At 38.4% G+C, this 24553-nt stretch overlaps 1 pseudogene; it reads left to right on the forward strand.

The window, feature by feature from the left end:
• Window positions 1-319: 319 nt before the first annotated feature.
• On the forward strand, window positions 320-3072 carry LOC122099452 (annotated as a pseudogene).
• Window positions 3073-24553: the final 21481 nt, after the last annotated feature.

Below are 24553 nucleotides of genomic sequence, written 5' to 3' on the forward strand. Positions count from 1 at the left end.
TTGGTTCTGGGGATCAAACTCAGGACGTTGCACTTGCTAGGCTATCGCTTTGCCACTGAGCTACATCCCAGCCCCGTGAGGATTAATTTTTGCACCCAGCCAGGGCAAAAGAATCCATGACACTTATCCCTAGTAAAAACCAGATGTGGTACTACCTCTGTTATTGAAAATCTTGCAATTACTCAGTGACTTTTATCTAGAACTTCTCTGTTATTTTCAAAGTTGAATGCTTCTTTTTCCTAATTCTGCATTCTGATGAATGTAAAATACACAAGATCTCAATGTCAGGTTTGAAATAACTCTCACAGACTTGACTAACATGAAGTGCCAATGAAAGCATTTGAGCTTCATTTTCAATGGGGAAGCAGCAGCCTCTGAATCATTTTTACTGATAGACAATTGAAACAGAAAAGTTTGACTTTTTAAAATATGCTTTTTATTGTAAAAATTCTGTACAGAGGGGTTACAGTTACATGAGCAAGGTAATAAGTATATTTCCTATCAAGCATTGTTGCCTCCTCCTTTGTTTTTCCCCTACCATCCCTCCCCTCCCACCTCCACAACTACAATTCCCCACACCCCCCATAAATGATAAAGTTCATTTTTCAACATAGTGTCTTGTACATCTCATTGTTACAATGGGTCAAACTGTATGCCTATTTAAGCATTTTCCCTTTCCCCTCCCCAAATTATAGAAGTATATATACAAGATGCAGAGCATCGACAAGAAAAACAGTGAATACATGGGTTATACCATGAAGGAGGAACAGACAAAGAAAAAAATCACATGCTACAGAAAGGCTTGGAAAAATTTAAACTAAGGGAAGTAAACCAGCCCCAAAGAAACATAGGATCCACTGTTTCCCTTATTTGCAATGACTAGTATATATCTGGGACAAGCGAAAAAGGTCAAAAGCTATGTTCATGCAACCAGATAAGATGATGTTAAGCAAAATAAACCCCAAGATAGGGACACAATTATTTCTTTTTACTTTCTTGTTATTGTCTCTAAACGTATTTATAAGAGGTTAACATTTTAATGAACAGTGATATTCTGCAACTTTATCAATCAACTCCATTTCTTTCACATGTGCCCAAATTGGAGGGCTTTTTCAAGAAGATAAAAACAGAAAGAATAGGAAACTTATCGGTTGACTTCTATCTGGAGAATGGACTCATTTTATAATCAAGGAACAAAAGAATATTTCAGTGAGGAGGATATTCTTCAAAAAAAATCAGGGAAAGCATGAATAAAGGAAAAATGTAACAGAAGACATGTATTCTTTGCATTCTAATCCTAGGTTTATTCAATAGAATATCTTTATTGTTCCCAGCAAAGCATAAACACAACCTTACCTAAAATGCTACAAAGTTACAAAACACAAAATTTATAATAGTATATGTACACTGCTATGTATATAGTATATATATAGCATATATATAGTATATATATAGCATATACTACATATATACTATATACTAGTATATACTATATCTATACTATATAGATATAGTATATACATAGCAGTGTAAATACAATAAAGGCAAAAGATAAATGGAGAGAGGCAGAGTGAGCGAGCAAGAGAGAGAGAGAGAGAGAGAGAGAGAGAGAGAGAGAGAGTGCAATATACATATTGCCAAGGCAAACCTGCAATACCATGAATGGCAGGCAAAATGGGGTGGGGGCAAGCTTTGATAGGGGCAGCTTTGGCTCAACTTCTCTCCAATTTCAGAGTAAACACAAGGATAAAGGACCTGGTTAACAGACCCATTCATAGCAACAAACACGGTTTGGGATTCTCTCAGGGGAGAAGGGGGTCAGGCAGGGACAAGGGCCAGGCATAACAGGAAGAGCAGCTTTGTCTCTTTTCCCCGAAAGCCTCTGCCTTGAACCACCAGCAAGGGTACCCCTAGGTTGCCAGTCTAGCCCCAGTAATCAGTGGCAAGTTGGGAATCACCAAACACTTTATGAATGGAGAAGGAATGAACTTTCTAGCCAGAAAATTACAGGCCACCTTTTTCAACAGACCCTCAAATCCACAAAAATTTGGGAGTCAGAACTGGGCTGCAGATGAACTGTCTCATCTGCTGTCTTCCCCAATAAGGGATCTTTTCTTACAGCCCCTCCTGGGCTAGTGAAGTGACACATCTGAGCTGAGTTATAGGGGGAGCATCAGGTCCCTTCTTATCAGGTGGAGATGGAGCTGAAGCTGGGGCTGTAGCCCAGGGAATAGGGGCCTTGTCTGGGGAATACTGGGCTTCAAGAGCATGATCTCCTGCATGTTGTATTTGTAGCAGTGCATGGTCTGCTCTGGTGCCATAGCAAAGAAGGCCTGGGGAGCTGGGGCACTGCTGGAAGCAGACATGCAGCTGCTGGGCTACACTGGAGCTTCATGAGAAATAGCTGGAGTAGCTGCAGAAGACAGAGCTGAAGGCTGCGCCAGACCAAGACCCAGGGTCATGGCTCCTGCTAGAATCACTCCTTCACTCAGCCCTGCTGAGGTATTTCCTGCTTGGCTAGTTGGTGGACATTTAATCTGTAGAGGGATCCTCTGACTTCTTTTCAGAGCAGCCTTGTCTGTATTAGAAGAAGGAGTCATCTCCCTGCCATCCCCACCTCCTCCCACTCTCCTCAGCCTATGAGGCTGAGACAGTGCTCAATGGAACAGAATTTTGACCCCATTACAAAACAGTCCCTCAGAGCACTATTACACAGTAGGAGCATAGATCTGCTGGAAGTGGACAAGCTCCTCAACCAGGAAGAGAACTGGTATTCAAAGAAAATAAGAAGATATTTGAAGTCACAATTGCCATCAGTCACGAATTTCCCTTAGGTAGTGAATTATTGAATGTTCCAGAAGTGATAGCTCCCTTCAAGCCCTTTATCGAGCTTAGAGAATGTGTTCAAATGAAGATTTCTCCAGGCTTTCCTGTAAACTTAGATAGACCTGTGCTTCCCAGGATCACAGCCACTGTGACTTTCAACAGTTTTGAGATGATGTAGTTGATGGCTCTATCCTTACCATATCAGATAACTACAAAGACCCCCCCAACCATTGTCCTGACCTTTAACATAAAAAATATGCTATTCACCATGAAAAAGGAACGCAGAGACTCCTAGAATTAAATTCAAAAAGAAGGGACAAATGCTTTCAATAAAGGGATTCACATATTGAAGTGACACATCAGTAATAGAATTGGAAGAAATGGGCCTCTAATATGAATTTCATCAAGTATTCTGATAAGCCATTTTCAGTCTTTTAAAAAAGAATTCTTTATGTGTAATTGTTTGATCTGCAGCTACCAGTGACGTGATTTGTTTTTAAAGATTTTTATTGTACTTGTTGAAATATACATGCATATGTGTATATGTGTGTATGTGTGTGTATGTATGTAATCTACATATCCATGTATCTTAAATACTCCCAGACCATTAATGTAAGTCAAATGTCTTAAGATATATGAAACCCTTTAAAACTCATCATCTCACATTCATTGGGCACCAATATTGCTTCACTTCGTTTTCACAAAATGTAAACTTTGAAACATTGTGTATAGTTTAGTAATTTGAATGTTTGTTCAATATAATGAACTAGACGGAATGAGATTTCCTGTAGATAAATAAGCCAAATGGTAATCATTAATAATAGCATTTATCTGTCGCTATACATTTCAGAATGCTTGTTCACAATCCAGGGAATGAGGTACCTTTTTTAGCCCCTAAGAGCACACAATTGGGGTGCTATTTGTGTTTACCTGAATTATTTCTTCAATGGTAAATATTACTAATCTTCCTTTCAGAGAACCACTATTTTTTTTTGCTTTCTACATTAAGTGTTCCTGTTCATGATAAGGTACATTGAGAATGCAGAAAATCCTCCAAGTCTCAGTTCTTCACATGATTTCCAAGTTTTAAATTTGCTTCTTCAAAGGTGCATATAAGTTTGATTAGTATGTTATTCAAGGAATATGGGTTCATTGGTATCAATTATATTTTAAAACACATATATTAGATAGCATGTAATATAGGTTTTCAATTTTTAAACAAATCTAATTTGCTAAAATTATATTTTACAAGTTATAAAGTTCAGAAGTGCATACAAGATTAAGAGTTCCCATTTTATTCTAGTCCTGTTTGTTTTTGCCAGTCCAAGGGCTTGACCTTAGATCATGGGCACTGCTCCTGAGCTTCTTTTGCTCAAGGCTAGTGCTCTACCACTTGAGGCACAGCACCATTTCTGGCTTTTTTGTGGTACTGAGGAATCAAATTCAAGGCTTCATGCATACTAAGCAAGCACACTATCACTAAGCCATATTCCCAGCCCAAGGTTCTATTTTCTTAAGTCACAGGTCAAAATCATGTACTCACTTTTACACATACAAATGTTCATATTTATTAGAAGTTGGTTTGAAGATCCAAGAATGAGATAAATTGGGAGTATTATATGTAAGAGTTATACAATGTTGTGTCATATTATGGAGATTAGCTCAATGATTTCTTTTGTAGTAATGAGTGTGTCAAGAATTATTTTCTTAGTGATCAGTAGTTAACACTGGTCTGGTCAGAATATGCTAGAAAATCTTTCCAAAGATAGGTGGAGGTATATAATGGATACTTCCATTATTTAGTTTCTAGCTGTGCACGGGTGTCTCATACCTGTGAACCTAGGTACTCGGGAGTTGAAATCTGTGGATTGCAGTTCAAGGCCAACACAGGCAGATTCTTATGTCTAGTTAATCCCAGAAAAAGCCAGAAGTAGCACTTTGGCTCAAGTGGTAGAGTGCTAGCCTTAAGCAAAATGTAGGTCAGGGACAGTGCCCTGGTGAGAATTAGAGACGCAGGACTATAAAAATAAAATAAAATAAAATAGTTTCTTTAAATCTTTAGCTGGATTACTACAATAGAAGACCCGTGGTTAGAGAAAGCTGAGCTCAATATCTACCTTGAAGTTGATGGTGAGAGAAACATCCTCTTTCTATGCCTCATAGCCTATCAACTGTTGCCACCTCAGGCCATGCACAAGGGTAACAAGACTCAAGACTGTTGATAAGGCTCATGTCTCTCACTTTCCAATACCCAGATAACACTCAAATGTAGTATATATGTATAAGTTTACATCTGCCCACACACGCACACAAAAACATAGATATCCCACTCATCCATCACAGAGCACGATAGACTACAGTTTGTCATAACATGGAAAGACTGGGAAAACATTACATTAAGGGAAGTAATCCAGACCCAGAGAACACTGGCTGCATATTTTCCCTTATTTGTGGCAGCTAGAATGCTCCAATAAATCCAGAAGCAAATATACTGGATTGTGTGCTAAAGGTTACAGATGAATTACCTGAAGCATAGTGGACTCTATGAAGATAAGATAGTGTGATTTTTATTTTCTCTAAAGAATTTTTTAATGGTCTGCCAAGAAAAAAAAAACAAAAACTCCAAATTTTGTCAGGCAATCCATTCACTTGTTAATAACTTAGTAAAGAAGGATGCTCTCACTGGACTGGACCAGACTGAACATAATCACACACATTTTAGTTACTAAAAATTCAAAGCCTACTGACATCACAAATAAATGAATTTTGTTTAAAGTTTTAGTCTATTTCTATTTCCTAACTTTCCAAAAACCAAGAATTATTGTCTTACAAGGGAATATGAAAAGGAAAACATCCATTTGTGGAAATGCACATGAGGTTAGTTGTTTTTTCTTAGAACTTTGTCTCAAAGAAAACGAAGAACTAAACTTAAATGCTGAGGAAAATAAATGTTATTACTTCATCATACTATTAAAAGAATATAAACTCTGAGCAAGGTAAATATGACAAACAAAAATATGGCAAATAACAGAAGTTTCAGTGAAGTAAATTTCTTCATTCACATTTCCATCTTAAACCCTCCACCTCTGGGTTCCTCTAGTACACAGCTGAGAATCTGGCAGGCCTCTTAAGGGGCAGAGCAAATGGAAAGTCTCCACAGAAGCCAGATGAGCACAGTGAGTTAACAGGTACCCAAGGTAGGTGTTTCAGTATGGGAAGCTGTTGGAATTATGATCCTTTCCTTATATCCAAAGAGACACATGTTTATACCAAGGTCAAGAAACATAGATGGAGGCTGGGAGGTTGGCTCAGTGGTAGAGTGCCTGCCTCTCATTCATGAGGCCCTGGGTTCGATTCCTCAGCACCACATAAGCAGAAAAAAAGCCGGAAGAGGCACTGTGGCTCAAGTGGTAGAGTGCTAGCCTTGAGCTGAAGAACTGAGGGACAGCGCCCAGGCCCAGAGTTCAGACCCCATGACCAGACCCCCCGTCCTCTCCAAAAAACAGAAATGTAGATGCAAGACTATCAAAGTCAAAGGTGGAAAATCAATAATTATCATGAAAGTTAAATGTTTCAAAGAGGAATGTGGTAGTGCATGACAGTGATACTACAACTTAGGAAACTGAGGCAGGAGATTCTTCCCATTCAGTGCAGATAGGCAATAAAGCCAGGTCTTGCCTTAGGAAGCTCAGGTTTCCTATCATCACTTGCCAAAGACTAACTACTTGCACAAGAAGCACCATCTGTGATTTCCATGAAACACTCTCCATCTTCACATTCATCGACTTTACTAGCTTCTTCTCTGTCACTGCCCATTTCCCAATCAACTGTAATTCATCTCTTTTGTCCCCCTCCTTTGCACACAAAGTATGCCTGCCTATTCCAGTGCCATTCCCATTCTTTCTTGGTATTTTAGACAGTGTCATTTCTTCACTTGAGAGATCATTTTCACTGGAACTCCATGCTATACTTGTGAGCTCAATGTACTAGATGTGGTTGTTTCTTTGTTGGTGGAGCTAATTCAATATACTGTTCGGTAATAGCTGCCTTTAGGCAACTAATGGCAAGACTTTAGAGGTGTTCTGAAATCCTCTCCAGATGTGAGCCATACTTTAGAGAGGGAGGCAGCCGCTGTGCCCACTGTCCTAAGATTTACATTTCTGACCTGCGGTGGACTCTTCTGGAAAGGAGGGATTTTCTATGTCCCATATCCTTTACCTCTTGGTTCTTCTCACCAGAGACATGGCACCAGTCTGTGATAGCATAATTCTTTGGAAATAGTAAGATAAAACCCAATAAAAGAAGCAGAAGGAAATATATGGGGTTCTGTGGGAAAATAAAAAATTCATAGTGACGCAAAACTTATGGGGATAAAGCTTCCATTATCAGAGGCCATGAAGGTCAATCCATCATAGTAGTTCTTCATGTTTCTGTGTAACATTTATCTTTATGTCATTCTAATGGACATGTGGTCCTATTGACTACCAGGAGTCACTGGAAGTCCAGGGGACATTTGGTGCATGGGTGGAGGGGTGATCCTAGAGGCCCTTATTGGCACTGACAGGCGAGGAATGACGGCAAGTGGCCAAAAAGGAGGCAGCAGTAGTTGCAGGAGAAGCTTCAGTAGTGGCTACAGTTGCAGAATGAAACCCGAGGGGATGTAGAATGGTCACTGCAATCTTTGGAACTCATGCTTTCATGGGGAGCTCCATGAGAATGCACAGAGCAGGGAAAAGTGGGGCCTACTGAGGCCAACCTCCAGACAGCTGTGGCCCTGCAAACTGAGGATTGACAGCTGAGGGTGGTAAGTGCAGAGCCCAGTTGATACTTTTCCTCATCTGAGCTGCCTTCCTACCATCACCCACACACCTCACTTCCTCTATAGCAAGATTACAGGTAAGAGGCACCCCACTCAGTTTAGACGAGATTTTGCAGTGGGCCCTTATTTACCTCTCCCTCTTCAAGAGGCTATCGCTGGAGCAGTCCTTGGAAAGTGACATGCAAAACCAATAGGCACACAAAAGGACGCAAGTGCTGCTAGAGAGAAGCATGAGAGTCTGAGACCATTGGAATGTGGTGATGGAGGTGTGGTTCTGTTGGTAGACAGATAGCCAATGAACCAAAGTGGCAGGTCCTGAGTTCGAGTCCCCGTCTAGCAAGAAGAAAGAGAAAGAAAGATACCTTTATGGCATTTTTACATTTGACATTCCTTCTGTATTCTCACTAAATACATTTCTATATACCAGTGTGTAATAAATTTATTCTTTTTTGTTTGGATTAGGCTACATTTTTACATTACTGGATTTAGTAACCCAGGACCTCATCAGTCCTATTCCCACCCATTTTTCTGTTGATTTTTTCTTCGTTCGTTTTTGTTTTTGTCTATTCTGAGAGCTTAAAGTCCAGACCAGAGTTCTGTCCATGGTCTCTTTTGGCCACATCTTTACTTTTTGCATTTGTGGCTTTATTGTAGTCTTAGAACCTCATGCACTTTTCTGCCAGGACTGACCTCCAAAGGTGGTCCTCAGATCTCACCCTACAGACTTGCCTGAATTATAGCCATGAGCCAGCAGCATTTGAATTCTACTAACATTTATGTTGGTGATCTTCATATTATTTCCCCAAAACTTGGCTGCTCCTGCTGCCTTGTAAGCAATGTCCTTGTGTTCTCACCTTAAAAACAGAGGTTCTAGGTTCCAGCCACCAGCCTGCTGCTTAAGATATGTTTCATCTTCTTTTCCTTTTTCCTTGTTTGTTGTTGATTTATTAGAAATTAAACTTATTCTTTGATTAGTTTTAAAGTGCCTTAATTGACCTTTATTATTATATGATATGATGCTATAAATTATATGTAATTTTAATATGTTGATGAATTCCCATAGATTCACAGGCATCAAAAACCAGATACAAAGTATTTCCTTCACCCTTAAAAAAGAAGCCAGCCTCTGTTTCCTTAGAAGTTGTGCAGAGACTCTTTCTGGAGAATATCCTATACTTGTATCCAATGTCATGCGACAGAACAGACAAGAGCAATGTCTTGTTACTCTGTTATTCTCAGAGAATAAAATGCTATTCAAAAAGCTTTGAAAATTTGTTTCCTCATGTTATTTATAATGTGTGGGAGTTTAATGACAGACATTACTATTTCCTGTAGACAATTATATGCTATGGCTTGTTTTATTTTTGTTGTGGGGGGTCCTTGTACTAGGGTTTCAAATCAGGACCTGGTAATGTTCCTTATGTTTATTGCTCAGGGCTAGGACTCTTCCACTTGTGCTACCTCTCTTGTTTCTGGCTGTTTAGTGGTTAACTGGAAATAAGACTGGGTAGGTGATGGAGGAGGATATGACTATGATACATTGTTTCCATGTGTGGATATATAATAATTAATATTTTTTATAATTTATATAATTAATATTTGCTAATAAAAAGAAAGATAATTGGAGGTCTAATTACTCAAAAGAATCCTCTTGCATTTGACTTCCTAGAAAAAAATTATCATTTTCCTTGCTTTGCCTTTCTCTTTGTTTTTGTTGCTAGCATTGTGGGATTGAACAAAGGGCTTCGGTGCTGACCCTTATCTCTTTGCTTTATGGACAGTGCTCTACCACTTCAGCCACAGCTCTAGTCCCAGACTTCTGCTAGTTAATTTGAAGAAAGGAGTCTCTCAGATTTTTCTGCTTAGTCTTGCTCTGAACCCCAATACTCAGATCACAGCATCCTGAGTGGCTAGGTTTAAAGGTGAGAACTCCTACTTGGAAGCCCTGGTGTACCATTTCATTTTTATTTTTGAGAATGTGAAGGTTTCTGACATACTAGTTTGTTACTCGAAAACTTGTTTTGTGCAAGATATTATGGTGCATGCTTGTAATCACAACATGCAGAAAATGAAGCCAGGAAGATTTAGTTTGAAGCCAGCCTAAGGGAAAGTGTGAGAGACACTTTTTTCCAAAAACAAAGTAAAAAACAAATAATTTTGCAATTAGGCAAATTTTCTCCATTTAAGGATCACAACTTCTAAGTTTCATTTCATGCCTACAAAACTAGATACTCAGGAAGTTGAGATCTGTTGATCCCTCAATATTCAAAGTCATCTGGGGCAGAAAAGCCAATCAGATTCTTTCTCCAAATAACAACTAAAAGCCTCAAGTGGTAGAATGCCAGAGTTGTGGGGATAGGCAATGAGAGCTTGAAGCCAAGTGGCTAAGCACTACTAATGAAACACAGAAAAATTAAATAAATGAGAGAAATTCACAAGAATTCTCTCCAGCTCTTCAGAGAAAAACAGAATGAAATTTGTAAAAACAAGAGACGTCTCTGGAGAAGAAATAAGAATGGCCAATAGACAGTTGAAGAAATGTTCAACATTGCTGGTCATAAAAGAAATGCAAATCAGCAGAATAAGCTTTCTGATGATGTCTTCTAAATGTTGAATAAATCTATCACATTTCTTGGATTTGTCTTGAAAAGTTGTCTGTTCTTTCTCTATAATATCTAGGCTGTCTTCAATCCCAGGGTTCTATCTTCTGCATGCTCTAACCTATTGTCAAGACTTTCTACTTTGTTTACTTTTTTATTTCTTATCCTTCTAATTGGTCGGCTTTGGTGGCTTCAAATTCTTTCTTAGAGTTTTGTTTTAGATCTTGTACAAACTTCTTTACTTCCTTAATTTGGCTTTCAGAGTTCATTCTCAAATCCCTTACTTGATTAACTATGATTTCATTGGACTCCCTTTCCTTCTGTTGAGTTTCATTCAGCATTTCCTTTGTGGCCTCCCTAGATTCCTTTTCCTGTCTGTTTATGGATTCTATGAATGCCTCAATTGATCTTTGTCTATTCCCATCCCACTCATGCAATTCCTGCATTAATGTTTTATTAGCTTCCTCATGCTCATGAAATTCCTGTATTAATCTTTGTTTATTCTCAGTGTGCTATGGCAATTCCTGTCAGAAATGACACCATCCCTTTGTTAGGAAATGGAAAGACATGGAAAAAATTATAGTAAGTGTAGTGAGACAAAGAAACATAGGTCCCATGGTTTTCTTAATTTGTAATAACTAGTATAAGTCTAGGGCAAGTAGAAAAGTTCAAAAGCTATGTACATATGACAATAAAAGATGTTGTTAAACGAAATGAAGCCAAGGACAGGGACACAAGTTGTATATTTTTTCTTGCTATGGTTTTAACGTGTTTATAATGTACTATGTGATTTTTTGTTTCTTTGATGACTTCCTCCTCCACTGTATAACCCCTGTTTTCACTGTGTTTTATTTCAGTGTCCTGCGTCTTGTATATACATTTTTCTAATTTGAGGAAGGGAAGGGAAAAAACAAAATGTTTAAATAGGGATACGAATTGACCCATTGTAAAAATGAGATGGTGATAACGAACTTTACAACTTTAGCAATGGGGAGGAGGGGAGTAGTATAGGAAGTGAGGAAGGAAGGGATGGTAGGACAAAAACAAAGGAGGCAACAATGCTCAATAGGAAATGTGCTCATTACCTTAATCATGTAACTGTTACTCCCTGTACAATATTTTTACAATAGAAAACGTATTTTTAAAAAAAGAAACGCAAATCAAAACCAAAACCACCTTTAGATTCCACCTCACGTCAGTTAGAATGACCATTATCCAGAGTATAATAATAATAACAGATGCTGACAGAGTTGTGGCTAGATGGGAACACTACTATATTGTTGGTGGGAATGTAAGCTGGTTCAACCATTCTGGAAGACTGTATGGAGGTTCCTAAAAAGACTAAATACAGAACTCCCTTAAGATGCAACAATCCCACTCCTCAGTATTTATTCCAATGATCTCAAACTAGGCCACACTAAAGCTACCAGCACAACTATGTTCGTAGCAGAATTGTTTACCAAAGCTAAGATATGGAACCAACTCACATGCCCCTCAATAGATGAGTGAGAGCTGGAAAGGTGGCTCAGTGGTAGGACGTTTGCCTTGCATGCATGAGGCCCTGGGTGTGATTCCTCAGCAACACATAAGAGAAAAGAAAAAAGCTTGAAGTGGCGCTGTGGCTCAAGTGGTAGAGTGCTAGCCTTGAGCTGAAGAGCTGAGGGACAGCACCCAGACCCAGAGTTCAGGCCCCACGACCGGACCCCCCCCCAAAAAAAAATAGATGAATGATAGAGAAAATATGGTCTATTTACACAATGGAATTTTATGCTTCTATCAGAAAGAATGGCATTGTCCCTTTTGTAAGGAAATGGAAAGACTTGGGAAAAAATCATATTAAGTGAAGTAAGTCAGGCCCAAAGAAACATAGGCTCTGTGATTTCTCTCATTTGCAATGATTAGTGTTAGCCTAAGTTAGTCCTAGCAGAGGATCATAATAGCTCAAGAAGTATGAACATATGACCACATAAAATGATGCTAAATTAAATGAATGCCAACACATTGAAACAGTAGTTCTTTGTTTATTTGTCAACCTTGATGTAGCCAATGTACTATAGCTAGCTCTTTCTTCTTTTATTATTTCCTTTTTTCTTTTTCCATTGGCTATATCCCTGGCAATTTCTGTCTTTGAATCTGGTACTCTCCATCTTGTATATGTATTTGTCTGATTTGGGGAACAGAAGGGAAATAACAAAATGCTGAAAGAAGTACAAAAGATATCATATTACAACAATGATACTCACAAGACACTATATTGGAAATGAACTTAATAAGTTTGTGTCGGCGGGCAAGGATGGGGCTGGAGTGGGAGGAGGGAAGGCATAGAGGGAGAAAATCAATGAATTGTGTAACAATAGTCAATGAGAAATGTATCTTATTCATGCATATTAACCCCTCTATACAGCATCTTTACAATAAAACAGAATTTTAAAACATATTAAAATTAAAAAATATATGAAAACTCTAGCTAAATAACTAGTGTATGTTTAAAACAAGCAGGAATGTTCAAAAGCTATGTACATATGACCGTATAAGATGACAGTAAGTGAAATGAACCCCCAGACAAGAACACGCATTTTTTCGTTGCTTGCTACAGGTTTTTTTAATGTATTTATAATGTATTATGTGATTTTCTTTCCTTTGGTATGTTCCTCCCCCACGCTATAATACATGTTTGCACTGGGTTTGATTCTCGTGCCCTGCATCTTATATATACATTTTTCTATTTGGGGGAGGGGAAAGGAAAAAAACAAAATGTTTGAATAGGGATATGAGGTTGACCCATTGTAACAATGTGATGTACAAGACACTATGTTGAAAAGGAACTTTACAACTTGTGGTGGGAAAGGAGAGAGTATTTGGGGAGGTGGAGAGGGAAAGGATGGTAGGGGAAAAACAAAGGACGAGGTAACAGTGCCTGATAGTATATGTACACATTACCTCACTCATGTAACTGAAACCCCTCTCTACAGTTTTTTTTCAAATAAAAATGTATTTTAAAAAACTCAAGCTTGGGCTTCATTTCACCAAATATCAACTTATCTGACCGTTTCTGCTTGTGTCAGACATATACTAGTTATTGCTAATAAGGGAAACCCTGGGACCTATGATTCTTTGGGCCTGGCTTACTTCACTTAATATCATTTTTTCTAAGATGATTTCTTTGTTGCTTTGTATGTCCCTCCCCCATGGTACAACCCCTGTTTTCACTGTGTTTGATGTTGGTATAATTTTTGGAGGGGAAAGAAAAAACACATTGTTTAAATAGCGATACAGGTGGACCCATTGCAACAATGAGATGTAAAAGACATTATGTTGAAAAATGAACTTTACAATTTTGGCCGGAGGGGGGGGGGGTCGCAGTGGTGATGGGAAGGGATGGAAAGGGGAAACAAAGGAGGAAGAAACATTGCTTGATAAGAAATGTACTCATGCCGGGTGCCAGTAGCACAAGTCTGTAATCCTAGTTACTTAGGAGGCTGAGTACTGAGGAAGTCCGTGAGACTCTTATCCCCAAAAAGCCACCAGGAAACCGGGAGTGGTGCTGTGGCTCAAGCAGTAGAGAGCTTGCCTTGAGCTGAAGAGCTGAGGGATAGGGTCAAAGCCCAGAGTTCAAGCCCCACGATTGAAAAAAAAAAAAAATGTACTGATTACCATGCCCATGTAATTGTAACCCATCTGTATTGTATTTTCACAATAAAACAACAACAAAAAAAAACAACAAGAGCAACAAAAGAATACCAAGCTGAGTTCATGTGAAAGAGTTCTTTAGGACTTTCAAGAAGCTAGTACCAAATGCATATAACCACAATTGAGTGATAAAGAGAAATGTAACTATTTATTTGTATCTATTTTTATTGTAAAAATACTGTACAGAGGGATTACAGTTACTACAGAGTACATTTCCCATCAAGTGCTATTACCTCCTCCTTTGTTTTTCTCCTGCCACCTTCCTTCCCCACTTCCCAACTCCTCTCCCACCACCCCTGAAGATATAAATTTCGTTTTCAACATAGTGTTGAGTACATTTAATTGTTACAGTGTGTCAACCTATATCCTTTGTTCATCATTTTGTTATTTTCCTTCCCCTCCCCAAATTTGAAAAAAATGTATATACAAGATGCCCACATAAAAATGCAGGACTTGGAGTCCTAATATCTGATGAAATAGATTTTAAATTAAAATTATCTAGGAGAGTTAAAGAAGGTCAATACATACTAATAAAATGATCTCTCCTTCAGGAAGATATTACAATTCTAAATATTCACCACACAATGGAGCACCCAAATTTACCCAAGTATCTTTTTTATATGAATAAACAAAAATTTCTTTTTGTTTCTGTTAACTTAGAACTCATCTTTTTTTATCTGCATTGTTCCCAAGTCAGACTAATCTCTTGTCCTTAGATTCCTTTGGTATAGTTTGGGTGGGTAATCTGAGATATAAGCAGTATTCTTTGTTCAATTTGGAGATCTAGCACACTGGCACTACTCCCTGAATAAGAGGTTGGACTGAATTGCCCCGGAAAGTTTCTGTGGCTTCTCTTAGCTCATTGAGGAAGTTAGGAATTTGAGAAAGTGACTGTTAAATAAATGTCTCTTAATAATAAGCATTATTGGTAGAATTTGCAAACATATTTGGGTAATAATAGAATAGAAAAAATGTTAAGTTTGCTATATTCTTTCCACTACATATCTTTTTGTCTAAGTATAAAGCCCAGACTTACCCTAAGGGTCTAGAATAAGCAAAATGGCTTCTAGAGCCCAGATCATTTCTTTCAACAGAAGATGACAGCAGCAGAAGAAAAACGTGCATAACTGGAAGAAAGAAGACTGAATTTGATATCTTCTTAATTCTTATGTTCGAATGCTCAATGAGGAACCCTTAGGACTGTGGACAGCTTAGGGACCTAACAGTTCCTGTTTCATGCGATCATAGAAAGCAAACACCGGTCTCACATCCCGAAGTGGGTGCCATGCCTGACTGGTGACCTTGGCTGTGTGTACTGAGAAGGTCCATCAGGGCTCTGTCATGGTCACTGGAGACTCAGGATTGCTAAGAGAAGGACATAGAAGGAGGTGGTAAAAAGGCCTGAGTCAAGGTTTTGTCACATCTAAATGATTTGTAACATGCACTACTGTCTTCTGGCTAAGAATGTGGGTATATCATCAGGGTGTGGCACACAAATTTATCATGACAAGTTTTAGCTTGCACCATTTCCTATGAAAGCCAACAAGAGATAATTAATGCACTCGGGACATATTCCTATCAATATTTAGTATGTAAAAGCTGTAAAATCAAGTTCATCATGAGAAAAAAACAAGATGAAAGACAAATTGCAGGAACATCTACAAAAAATGTTGTTCTGTACACATTAAGTGTGACAAAGTATTAAAACTTAATGAAGCTGGGAAAGTTAATTTCATTTGTACTACTGTTGCAACTTTCTTTTAAATTTAAACTACTTAACATAAAGAAGGTAGGCCAAGCACCACCAGTGGCTCACACCTGTATCTGTAGCTATTTAGAAGGCTGAAATTTGAGGAAAGAGGATTGAAGTAAGCTCAGGTAGGAAAATATGTGAAAACTTTATCTCCAATTAACTATTCAAAAATCCAGAAGGGCAAATTTGGTTCAAGTCATAGACTGTTAGCCTTGAGTAAAAAAGCTAGTCAGTTTCTTAGGTTCAAGCTCCAGTATTGACACATACACACTTACACACACACACACACACACACACACACACACACACACACACACACACACACAGAGAGAAAACCTTCCTCAAAAATAACCAGTGACCAGGAAACAGAAACAAGATGATTTTTTTCTTTACTTTCTTTCATTTTTGTAATTTTTTTTCATTTATCTCTTTAGAAAGGTAAAGGGGACCTAGAAATGAGGGACAAAGGATGAACATATGCGCAGTGGTACTCAGTTGATATTATGTTCAAAATGAACTATGGAACTTATTGGTAGGGATGGAGGAGAACACTGGAAAAGATGAAGGAAAGGGTGACATTGTTCAAAAAGAAATGTACTTGTGGAAGTACAGCTGTCACTCAATGTGAGTGCCATTCTTCAGTAAAAGAGCTCAGAGACAGTTCCCAGGACTGAGGTTTAAGCCACAAAGAAAAAAGAAATATAGTCATAACCACACGAATGTAACTAACCCCTCTACATCACCATAATAATAATATTAATAATAATGATAATAAAAACTAAACCAGTGAGTGAGAAAAACAGAGAGCAAGGGAAAGGGTGAGACTTCCAAAAAGAAATATATTCAGAGTTCCGGGAAGATGGTGGAGGAGAAGCTTTAGGCTAAACGAGCTCTTGCATAGAAAGCAGTTTTAGAGTTCCAGTGAATAGTCCTAAGCCAGAGAATCACACCAAGTGTACCATCACAGTACAGAGAGTTAGGCCAGAGAGGGAAAATTCAGGCAAGGAGACAGATCTGAGCACTTGCCAGTAGCTGCCACTGTGGCAGCAGCGGTGGTGGAGGTGGCCATATAGCCGCCATACCTGCAAAACAGAGAGTCCGGGATGAAGGAGCCACACACGGTGGGCGAGCGGATTCTACTCAACACAGAAAGAACAGACAAGGAGCAGACATCTTCATCCTGCAGTTCGCAGACCACAGATGACACAGGAACCAAGACTCGGTGTGAGTAGAAGCCTAACAGTCCTCACTCCTTCTCAGGGAGCAGAGGAGGGAAGGCCACCCCCCGCCCCAGTCCCGGAGGTCTCCATCTTGGATACTGACAAAGCTCAGTGGACCCTCTAGCTCCAACTCAGGCCTTGGAAGAAAACTAGAGTCATTTAGCAGGTCACAAGAACCTAACTTGACCTGCCAGACTCAGCTCCACCCAGGGAAAAGTCACCCAGCACGGGCGCCAGCCCCAGGAGTGGATTTCTTCACTGAGTAATCAGAGCCAGAGGCTGCCCTTCCCTTTAGCAGCCTTGACAATCAATTGAAATTCAGTAACATAAACCCTGAGAGTGGCTCCAGGCTTGGCTCTGTGAGTTTCTCACAAACTAGCCCCCGGGAAAAGCTACTGTTTGCTGAAAGGCCTCAACTCTACCCAGAACCTAGCCTCATCACAGCATCTCTGAACGTGAGGAAAAAGCCATCTCCCTCTTTTGTGATACTCAAAGCAGATCTCCCTCACATTGAACTAACCTGGGAGGAGGATCGCAAAACATTGGAGAAAGCAGAGCATTTTTCTGCTTGTTCAACCAAACTGACTTAAGAAACCAAGCAAGCCACAGGAAAATCAATCACCACAAGCAGACCAGAGACTCCAACAAGAGGCTGGTAATGGACACAAGGGAGATAAAGGATTTTTCCCACCCCTCCAAAAAAAATCAAATAACTTTTTTTCTTTTTTTTGTACATTTTATAAATTTTTTTATGGGGGAGGGGGGAGGCTGGGAAGGGATGTGAAGGGTAAACAAAGGAGGAGGCTGCAATGCTTGGTAAGAAATGTACGCATTATCCTGCCCATGTAATTGTAACCCCTCTGTACGTATGTTCACAAATAAAATAAAATATATAAAAAAAATTTTTTCTAAAACTTTTTTTTTAATTTTTAATTTTTACCTTTTTTGAAAAAAAAGTTTTCTAGTAACTTTTTTTCCTCTTACAATTTTTATTTTAGGGATATATGTGTGTGTGCGTTTTTCTTCCTTTAAAATTTTTTTTTTGTTTAACTCTACTGAACTTCAGATCTTTTTTCTTTCTTTCTTATCCTTTTCACCTTTTCTTCTCTTTCATTCTTCTTTATGTGACTTAATTGTTGTTCTGCACATCCTCAAATAAACCCGTAGTCGATTATTAGGCCTTATCCCCCATTGTGTACACACTTAATCCACAAATTTATTACTCAATTCAAAACCTCTTAGGCTTAAATTCCTTAATAGCAGTACTACCTCATTAAACCTATATAATAATTTAAGTATTTTTATTTTTCAGTTTTTCACATCTCCTTTATATCCCTCCTCTTCTCTCATTATATCCACATTCTTCTCTGAATAGTTTGTTTTTGTCCTGCATATTTTTAGTTTTTACTTTTCTATGTTCTCTGGTGTCTTTTTTTCCCTTTCTCTTTCTTCTTTTTTTTCTCTCTCTCCTTTCATACTATCCAACCTATTTCCTGCTTTGAGATTAGGAATTAGTTAAATTAACTCTCCCTGTGCCTTCCCACATCACTCTATTCCTATTTTTTGCTCACATCTCTCCCTAAACTTAATAATTTCTGGTTTGCCAAATTCTTCTTTGCGTTTTGTAGCCCATTAATATATAGTTGTTTGATGTTGAATAGATTTATCTGTTGAATTACATTGTATCTGCAGACTATAGACTGTGCAAATAGAGACCTTGGTTGATGCTTGCCTTAAGATAGTGTTCTAGCACAAAACTGGTGTTATTTTCATCCCAAATGGGCAGAGTAAGCTGGAAAAACACAAGAAAAATGGCAACTCCGGGTATTGCAACTCCCACTCATGATAATCAGGACGGAATAGATAATGAATAATCCAGAGTAGAGTTCCCAAATAGCTCTACAAACACTGCTGGCAAACACGATAAATGAAAAGATTCAAAACATAAAAAGGACTCTGTATGAGCCTGATAGTGAGAGAGAGGAGACAATCCAAAGGTTTATGCAGGAATATCATGAGCGTGAGGAACCTACTCAAAAAAAGATACAGGATTTGTGCGAGCAGCTTCAGAATACTCAAAAAGAAAGGTAGGAATGGCGTGAGCAGGCTGAGAACACTCAAAGAGAACTACAGGAATGGTGTGAACGTGAGGAAGGCAAGCATAGAGTAATAAAGGGAATTGAGAGAGCAGGATGAGAATACTCAAAGATCACTAAAGGCATTCATGGAATCCATTAACAAAGAGCTGAAGGAAGTCAGGGAGACCACAAAGGGAATGCTGAATGGAATCCAACAGAAGGAATGGGAGTCCAAGGAAACCATAACCAATCAACTAAGTGATTTGAGAATAAACACTGAACACCAAATTAAGGAAGTAAAGAAGTTCATACAAGATCTAAAACAAAGCTTCAACAAAGAACTTGAAGCCACTAAAGCTGACCAACTAGAAGGAAAAGAAATAAAAACAAAGTAGAAAGTCTCGACAGCTGGTTAGACCATGCAGAAGATCGAATCTCAGGGATTGAAGACAGCCTAGATATTATAGAGAAAGAACATACAACCATCCAAGTCAAGTTCAGGAAAAATGATAGATCTATCCAACACTTGGAAGACATCATCAGAAGGCCTAATCTAAGGATAATGGGTGTAGAGGAGAACTGAGAAATAGAAGTTAATGGTCTAGAAAATTTCTTTAACAGGATCCTAGCAGATAACTTCCCAAACATACAAAAAGATAGACCTATTCAGATACAAGAAGCTTTTAGAACACCAAATAGACCTGACCAGATTAGGACATCCCACCGTCACATTATAATCCACACAGGATCAATTCAGACCAAGGAAAGATCCTAAAAGCTGTCAAGGATAAAAGATTAATCACCTATAAAGGGAAACCAATTGGAATCACCTCAGATTTCTCAGCAGCGACAATCAAAGCAAGAAGATCTTGGAATGATGTATGCCATGCCCTAAAGAAAAACAACTATCAACCAAGAATACTGTACCCAGCTAAATTCTCCTTCATAAATGAAGGCCAAATAAAAGCCTTCCATAGCAAAGAAAAATTGAAAGAATACATCTCCACCAAACCAGCACTACAAAAGATTCTTAAAGATGTCCTACACATAGAAAACCAATAAAACCACAATAAACGCCAAGAAACTGCACCCAAACTGAGAATCCAAGAACCACAGGAAAGGCACAGTTGTCACAGCCCCCAAAAAGGTGGATAACATGGCAAATACATCTCAGTCCTATCTCTCAAACTTACCGGACTCAATTCTCCAATTGAGCGACATAGACTGTCTAGTGGGATTAAAAAGCAAGATCCTTCTATCTACTGCCTTCAGGAGTCACATCTTGCCCTTAAAAACAAACACATTTTCAATGTTAAAGGCTGGAACACAATCTACCAAGCAAACGGCACTATATACACGTGGCCGTTGCAATCCTAATATCAGATGTAATAGACTTCAAATTAAAATTTGTGAGAAGAGATAAAGAAGGTCGCTACTTACTAATTAAGGGATCTCTCCTTCAGGAGGATATTACAATTCTAAATATCTATTCGCCAAACAAAAGAGCACCCAAATTTATCCAAGAAACACTATTTTCCCTCCACTTCCACATAGATCCAAAGACATTAATAGTTGGGGATTTGAACACACCACTCTCCCCACTAGATAGATCAACTTGGCAAAAACTCAACAGAGAAACTGCAGATCTAACAACTGCATAGATCCACTAGATTTAACAGACATCTACCGAATATTTAATCCAGCAGCATCAGAATATGCGTTTTTCTCAGGAGCACATGGAACATTTTCTAAAATAGACCACATTTTAGGCCACAAAGCAAACTTGTCCAAATTCAGAAACATTGAATTATACATTGCATTCTCTCAGACCACAAGGGAATAAAATTAGAACTCAACACCAAAAGCCACCAAAGAAAGTCCGGTAACACATGGAGGCTAAACAGCACACTGCTGAATCACAAGTGGGTAAAAGAAGAGATTAGAAAGGAAATTCAAATGTTCATCATATTCAACAAGAACGAGCACACAAATTACCAGCTCCTCTGGGACACAGCAAAGGCAATACTCGGAGGCAAGTTTATAGCTCTGAGTTCCTACATCAACAAATTGGAGAGATCTGAAACCAACAATTTAATGAGGCATCTGAACCCTCGTGAAAAAGAGCAGCAAGATAAACCCCAATCCAGTAGACGGAAAGAAATAACTAAAATTAAATCAGAATTAAATGAATTAGAATCCAAAAACACTATAGAGAGAATCAACAAAACAAAGAGTTTGTTCTTTAAAAAATTAACAAAATTGACAGACCCTTAGAAAATCTAATCAGAAAAAGAAGAGGGCACACCCAAATAAATAAACTCAGAGAGGAGAATGGAAACATCACCACGGAAAAAACCAATATTCAGAACATTTTAAGGGAATAATTCTCAAAACTTTATGCTAATAAGTTTGAGAACTTGGCAGAAATGGATTTTTTCCTAGCAAATATTGACACGCCAATACTAAAACAAGATGAGTTAAGCCATATTAACAGGTCCATATCAAGCATTGAAATAGAAACAGCAATAAGAGACCTCCCAGCTAAGAAAAGTCAAGAAATAGAGGGTTTTACAGCGGAATTCTACAAGGCCTTCAAAGCTGAGCTCACACCAATACTCCTCCAACTCTTCAATGAAATCGAAAGAGAAAATTCACTACCGAACACATTCTATGAAGCCATCATAACCCTCATCCCAAAACCAGGCAGGGATTCAACAAGGAAAGGGAACTATAGACCCATTTCTTTGATGAACATTGAAGCAAAACTTCTCAACAAAATTTTGGCCATTCGACGTCAACAATTCATTCAAAAATCATACACCATGATCAAACAGGATTCACTTCAGGGATGCAAACCTGGTTCAATATACACAAATCAATTAATATTATTCATCACATAAATAGGAGCAAGGATAAGAACCACATGGTTATTTCAATAGATGCAGAAAAAGCATTCGACAAATCCAACACCCTCTTATGATGAAGGATTTGGAAAAATTACTAATCCATGGAACATTCCTCAATACAACAAATGCTGTATATGACAAACCTACAGCCAGCATTATACTCAATGGTGAAAAACTAAAGCCATTTCCTCTTAACTCAGGAACAAGACAAGGATGTCTACTATCTCCACTTCTTTCCCACCTAGTATTAGAATGCCTAGCTACAACCATTAGGCAAGATGCAGACATAAAGGGGATCCAAATAGTGAAAGAAAAAGTAAAATTCTCCCACTTTGTAGATGACATGATCTTGTACTTAAAGAATCCCATAGACTCCATTCCCAAATTACACAAGCTGATTGAAAACTTTGGCAAAGTAGCAGGGCATAAAATTAACCTTCAAAAATCAATGGCTTTTCTGTATACCAACAATGAGAAAAGTGGGGCTGAATTTAGGAAAGCAACTCCATTTGTAAAAGCCCCACAAAGAATAAAATAACTAGGAATTAACTTAACCAAAGAAGTGAACGACCTCTATGATGAAAACTTTAAAAACTTGAAAAAGGAAATCAAAACAGAACTTAGAAAATTGGAAAAAATCCCATCCTCCAGGATTGGAAAGATTAACATCGTAAAAATGGCAATACTTCCCAAGGCTATCTACAAATTTAAGTTGATACCTACCAAAATTCCTACCTCATTCCTCAAGGAAATAGAAGAGGCAATCCAAAAATTCATATGGAGCAATAAAAGACCCCGAATAGCAAAAACAATCTTCAACGGAAAGAACACTGCTGGAGGAATATCAATACAAAAATTCAAACTCTACTATAAAGCCATAGGAATAAACAGCTTGGTACTGGCACAAGAGCACACCTCAGGACCAATGGAATAGAATTGACAACCCAGAAATGAACCTACAGCCCTATAGCTATCTAATCTTTTATAAGGGAGCTAAAAAAATAGAATGGAAGAAAGACAGCCTCTTAAGTAAATGGTGCTGGAAAAATTGGTTAACTACTTGTAGATAACTAAAGCTAGATCCATATTTATCACCCTGCACCAGATAGAACTCCAAATGGATCAAAGACCTCGGAGTCAAAGCAGATACTCTGAAAACATTAGAGGATGGAATAGGAGAAACCTTAGGTCTCCTTGGCACAGGCCAAAATTTTCTGAATAGAGACCGGAAACACAACAAATCAAAAAAGGTTTGGACAAATGGGATTGCATGAAGTTGCAGAGCTTCTGCATGGCAAAGGACATAGCTAGCAAGATCAATAGAAAGCCCAAGGATTGGGAGAATATCTTCACTAGCCATACAACGGACAAGGGTCTCATATCTAAAATATACTTGGAACTCAAAAAATTTAATCCCCCAACAACAAATCCTCAAAGAAACAACTGCCCAATAAATAAGTGGGCTAAAGACTTAAAGAGAAACTTCTCTGAAGAAGAAAGAAGGATGGCCAATAGACACATGAAGAAATGCTCAACCTCCCTAGCCATAAAAGAAATGCAAATCAAAACAACATTGAGATACCACCTCACCCCAGTTAGAACGGCAAAAATCAAGAACTCTAATAACAACAGATGCTGGAGGGGATGTGGACAGAAGGGAACGTTACTGCATTGTTGGTGGGAGTGTAAACTTGTTCAATCACTTTGGAAAGTAGTATCCAAAATCCTCAAAATACTCCACATAGAGCTTCCCTATGACCCAGCACTCCCACTTTTGGGCATTTACCCAAATATTTACGAACAAGACCACACTAATGCTACCAGCACAACCATGTTTATTGCAGCATTATTTACCATAGCTAAGATCTGGAACCAACCCAGATGCCCCTCAGTAGATGAATGGATCAAGAAAATGTGTTGTATATACACAATGGAATTCTATGCCTCCATCAGAAAGAATGACATTGCCCCATTTGTTAGGAAATGGAAAGACTCGGAAAAAATTCTATTAAGTGAGGTAAGCCAAGCCCAAAGACACATAGGTCCCATGATTTCCCTTATTTGCAATATCTAGTATATATATGAGTCAAGCTGAACAGGTCAGATAAATTGATGTTAGGAAAATGAACCCTAAGATATGTATTTTAAATGTTTTTTTTCTTTCATGCATTTGTTTCTAATGCAATTATACAATTATTTCCTTGTTGCTGGTATGTCTCTCCCCCACAATATAAACCCTGCTTTCACTGTATTTGATGTCGGTACAATTTGTGGAGGGGAAGGGGAAAAAGAAGTCGTTTAAATAAGGATACAGGTGGACCTGTTGCAACAATGAGAAGTACAAATTTTCATGTCAAAAATGAACTTTACAACTTTTTTGGGTGGGGAGGGAGGATAGGAAGGGATGGGCAGGGTAAACAAAGGAGGAGGCTACAATGCATGATAAGAATTGTACTCATTATCTTGCCCGTGTAATTGTAACCCTTCTGTACAGTATTTTCACAATAAAAAAAAAGAAGAAAAAAAAACTAAACCAAGATGAATTAAACCAGCTTAACAGGCCCATATCAAGCATTGAAATAGAAACAGCAATAAGAGACCTCCCAGCGAAGAAAAGTCCAGGACCAGATGGTTTTACAGCAGAATTCTAGAAGGCCTTCA

This window comes from Dipodomys spectabilis, unplaced genomic scaffold (assembly GCF_019054845.1).
Source record: "Dipodomys spectabilis isolate Male_0828 unplaced genomic scaffold, ASM1905484v1 ptg000515l, whole genome shotgun sequence".
In the NCBI taxonomy this organism is placed as follows: Eukaryota; Metazoa; Chordata; class Mammalia; order Rodentia; family Heteromyidae; genus Dipodomys; species Dipodomys spectabilis.